The sequence below is a fragment of the Mus pahari genome, chromosome 21 (genome assembly GCF_900095145.1).
Source record: "Mus pahari chromosome 21, PAHARI_EIJ_v1.1, whole genome shotgun sequence".
Taxonomy (NCBI): domain Eukaryota; kingdom Metazoa; phylum Chordata; class Mammalia; order Rodentia; family Muridae; genus Mus; species Mus pahari.
The window spans coordinates 38,276,104-38,281,515 of NC_034610.1; positions in this window are offsets into that span (position 1 = coordinate 38,276,104).

Consider the following 5,412-nt stretch of genomic DNA (forward strand, 5'->3'; position numbering starts at 1 on the left):
CAGCCAGGGCTACACAGAGAAACCCTGGCTCCAAAAACAACAACAACAACAAAGACAGAGCTCATCTCCTATGTCTCCTTCTCTGAGGGATCACGTATTATTCTTGCTTTTATCCCATGTTTGAAAAAAAATTCATCGTTCCGTAGATTGTGTCCAGGGTCCTGTTGTTCAGGGGGAAGCAGTGAATTCTGTCTCTATCCCTCCCCCATTATCAGAAGAGGAAGAAGTTGCTTTCGATATGTTCATGTTTTAAAGTGTTTTGGTCAAACAAGACTAGTGTTCCACTTTTAAAACCCTGGTTGTGGTAGTGCATCCTGGTAGGATTTGCTGAAGGAGGCTGAGACAGGACCATGAGATAGAGAGAAGTTGGAGAGAGGAGAACATAGCATGGGCTGCCATAGGGTAGATGAATCATGAAAACATGGCCATGAATGCTGGCCAGTTGAAGTAAGAGTGTCCCAGGAGAAACATGGAAAATTATATATCAGGGTTATCAATAGGGAAGTAGGCAAAATAGCTTAGAAGGTAAATATCTGCTCAGCTCTAGTGCTTTCAAGGCTTATTATAAATATAAGTGTTGTATGTCTTTTATCTAGGAACTAAATGATTCAAGGTGGAGTAGAAAGCCACAATTAATATTAAATATTTGCAACACCTACCAGTGATGGATTAATTTTGAGAACATTCAGTCTGTTTTGAGAAAAACTAAAATAGGTATTCTGCACACTTGTGTAAGTTCTGCATTAAAATGGGATTTTATAATATTAGCACTGTTATTTTCTGTGTTCCTAATGACTTTGTAATGTCTTTGTCTTTTCAAATACGTAACAAAAGTTTCTCAGTTATAAATCTTTGTGGTTTCTTCTAATTCTTCATTTAAAGTTTATTTTAAAAAACTTCAGCTACTGTCATTTTAATTAAATTGTAGCTAAACTGGGTTGGTATTAATCTAATCATTCATGATTCTGAATATCATGTTTAATTTTCATAAAATTAAGTAGAATATTTCAAAAATATTTTTTACTCTTAAAATTACTTTTGAGACTTTTCCAGATAGACATTAAGAAGTATAACTACTTTGACTTTAACTTTATAAAAGAAGATAATAATTAGTGTTTTTATTATGTTCTGATATTATTAATCAGTTCAACATTGTATGCATTTCCCTGGAAAAATAAGTGAGCATTCCATTGTGCATATAAAAAGTTATGAATATATATGTGTTTTAGTTTAAATGTTAAATTTATTTATTTATTAAGTATTTGTAGGTAGGGTGGAAACATTATGCTAATGCTCAAGAACAAATATGTTTACTTGCTGAGCCACCTTGCTGATTCATAAATATGCTTTATATGTTGTATATATTAACAGGATGGATTAGAAGGTCTTAAAAATTTGTCAGTCTATAGTACATTTTTACTTTGAATAATAATCCAGTGAATAAAAATCCAGTGGAGTTAACAGAGCTACGCATTTTATTAACTTCAATGGAAAACTTTATTGCTTTTTCATGACAACAGTGCTGACTACTTGATGACTTAATATCTATTCAGCCTTAATTAATGCCCGCAAGTTGTTTTGACTGTCCTCTCACGCTCAAATAAAGGCATAAATTTGGTTGTCACAGAACAGTAGATTGAGCACTTCCTATTAAAGCCAAAACAAGATATACTTCATGTTAGGAATTGTATAACCACTCCCACACTCAATTCATGGCTTGAAGTCCTAACCTTAGCAGAATGTGTTTGGAAATAGGGTCTTTAAGGAGATGTGGTAAAAAGAAAGGCCCTTATTGAGAGCTCTGAGATAGCATGACTGTTGTCCTTACAGAAAGTTAGTAGGCCACAGGCATCAAAGAGAGATAGCACAAACACAGAGAGGAAGATCTTAGAAGACACTTAGTTACTTAACTCCTTGATTTTGGACTTGTCTTGAGAAATGGCAGGACATACATTTCTATTGTTCAAACCATCAGTCTGGGGGGGGGGTTGCCAAAGTACACCAAACAAGCTGTTGTGTCTAACTATGGTTCTTCCTATATGGACTTTGGAACTGACACTCAGCCCAGATAACTCCCACAAGCTCTTGTCAATCTAACATGAGTTCATTTTATGAAGGCAGCTGCACACAGAAGACCTAGCAGGAAAACATTTATTACCTTGGATTGAAAAGAAGGGAAAGTAATTGTGCTTCCTTGCTTTGAAATATTGATATTGTTTTAATGTATCGTATCTGCTGGGGACCAGCCCTGGCTGTTCTTCTTTCTTGGTGGTTCCTCTTGAGCAGTGGAGGGGGAAGTGTGTTGTCTAGGGTAAGAGTTGGTCTTATAAGATATTTAGGGTTTCTGTTTAAATATAAAATGTTTACTTATCTTAAGTTTAAGTTACTTCGCTGCTGTAGCTGACTTGCCTGTGTTCGCTGAGGCCAGAAACTGTAGTCTCTGGCACTTAGCATCTCATCCTAAAACAGCAGGGGATTAAGTAAAGGATTCATTGCTAGAGCCTTTCCCTCTTGTCCAAATTCCTCTAGTTTGTCCTGCTAGGAGGAGGGTTAGAGTAATAAATTTCTATTGAACTAGGAGAAAAGAATCAAGCTCACAGAAAGAAAAAATGTTTACACAAGTAAATATGGATTAAACTCATGAGTTCATATACAGATTCATGCTTATATATTCATGCATCTCCATTCAAACCAGTTGGATCCATTGTACACACTTATCTCATAATTACACACTTACACACACACGCACATCCATGCTTACACATGTATATGGAGCAAAAGACCAAGCACCAGTGCAGAAAGAACTCACTCATTCTGGATGAAAAATTATCTCCAATCTTTAAAAAAGGTTGAAGATAGAAAAGAAAGAAAAAGCTTTTACCCTTTTGTTGCTAAAGAAATTAAAGGCAAGTTTGTAAGAAGAAAGCTTTGTTCTTTTGAATAAGACTAAGCTTGCCTTGCAGAGCACAGGGTCCCCAGTGAAGGAACTAGAGAAAGTACACAAGGAGCTGAAGGGGTCTGCAGCCCTATAGAAGGAACGACAATATGAACTAACCAGTAAGCCCAGAGCTCCCTGGGTCTGAACCACCAATCGAAGAAAACACTTGCTGGGACTCATGTCTCTAGCTGCATAGGTAGCAGAGGATAGCCTAGTCGACCATCAGTGGGAGGAGAGGCCCTTGGTCTTGTGAAGATTCTATGCACCAGTATAGGGGAATGCCAGGGCCAGGAAGCAGAAGTGGGTGGGTTGGGCAGCAGGGTGAGGGGGGAGGGGATAGGGGATTTTTCAGAGCGGAAACTAGGAAAGGAGATAACATTTGAAATGTAAATAAAGAAAATATCTAATAAAAAATAATTTAAACAATGCCCCCTCCCCCAATAGACCTGTTCTGTCCTGTGGTAAGGAGAAGCCCATCTGCTCCTTCTGCTCTCTCAGCAGCTGTTTCCTTTTCCTCTTTCCCACTGGCATTCTGCATATTTCAGTCTTGTTCTCTCCTCCTGCTCTGATGTCACAATAATGCCCTTACTTTGAATACCATTGCTCCCAATACAATGACTTTACTTGTAAGTTTCCTTTTAGTTCTGCTTAAAAAGTTTTTTTTTTCTTTCTTTGTCCTCAGACAATATCTTTCAGAATACATGATCACATGGTAAAAAGTTCTCCACAAGTTCACACATAAATTCAAATCATAAGTTGAATAAGAAGTGTAAAATAGAGAATGTTTACTGCATATCCATTAAGAGTAATTATCTGGCTAAACATTCATCATCTGTCACCAGCTCTACAGGGTTATGGTGAGTTAAAAAACAATTTCTGTCACTAGTGTGTTAGTAAAGTTCCATATAGATAAACCCAGTCAATATTTTATCTTCTGTCCTTGCATCTGTAGTAAATCCTTAGTTCCTTTTTTATGACCTTTGGCTAATAGTTTTATAACCTCTTGGAATATGCTCTAAGTTGTAGTTGCCTCTTGGTATCTCAGAAGCAATTAACTAGTGAACCTTAAAGACTTTCAAAGTTCTCAATGCAGTTTTGACATCAAAAAGGACTTAATAGCAGTCCAATTATAAAAGAGCTTAATAATAACTAATATAAATTTAGAAATTCTTATAGGATCTTTATTAAGAATTAAGAAATCATCTATTTGTCCACATAGTATCACTTCAAGACAGTACATCTTCCTTGTTCTGCAAAAATCTGTGCAAAATGGTAGGCTAATACCTAGTGATATATATATATTAATATCATGAATCTTTCCTAAAATTAAATTCCTCTTGGCCTTGCCTAGAGAACCAATTCCGTCATTTTCTCTAACAGTACATGGTGGAACCATTTCGGGAAGATTCCCTGCTAGTTATTAGCTTCTCCTTGATGGCTCCTGGCACATATTTAACTAGGTATCCTTCAAACCCAAATCCTTCCTTGACTTCTTTTTATTGATAGCTCTCCCTCTCTCTCAATTTAGTGTCACATACTTCTGAGTGGCTTGATATAAAGCATTATTTTAATCTTATTGTTTCCTCCCTGACATCTCAGAATATAAAAACAAGTATTTATTTTATTAGATTTTACCACTTTTCATGTCAGTATGGTTATTTGCATAAATTCATTGAGAGTCTGACCTCCTCTACAACAGAATATGTGTTGACAAATTTATTGTGCAACAAAAACTTTAGTTGAAATGGCATGCTTTAAAATTTACCTCTCTAATGCCTATATGGTATGAGACTATCTAGAGATTACGAGTTTAATGTGCATGTGGAATTGGTACTTATAAAGACCTCATAGAAAACCTGCCAGACACCTACCTGGCCATGCTTTCAGAGCCCTGGCATTACAGGCAGGGAGGAAGAGAAATTCTTTGCAGGCACATTTGTAAGTACTGCTGCTCTGCAGAATGCAGGACTCCACATGTCTTCATACTTAGACCCAGGAAAACTTCATAAGTAGGATTGTTTGGGCTGATATCATAGCTCCCAGGGTTCAAATGTGGCCAGAAAAACTATGTGAATCTCAGAGAAAACACACACACTACATACTACAAGTTTTGGCACACACCTCTTAGAAAGAACCTACCCTGCTTCATAGCTTTTCTATTGTTTTGTTTTGTTTTTGAAATAGGGTTCCATGTAGTTAGGCTGACCTTAGACTTTTTATGTGTCAATTGTGACTTCTACTGCCTGATGCTCCTACTGTAGTCTACCATGTGCTGGGTTCCAAGTGTGTGCCACCACTTAGAGACCAGGGACTAAAGCCACCTGTTAAGAGTTATGGTGTTAAAGGCAGCCTTAGCAAAGTACATTTAGTTAGCTACTTTATACCTGATAGTGTGTGTATATATAACTAAATACAAAATATTTTCCGTATTCATTTACTATAAAGGGTTTACAACGGGGGGTGCTTTTCTCAGA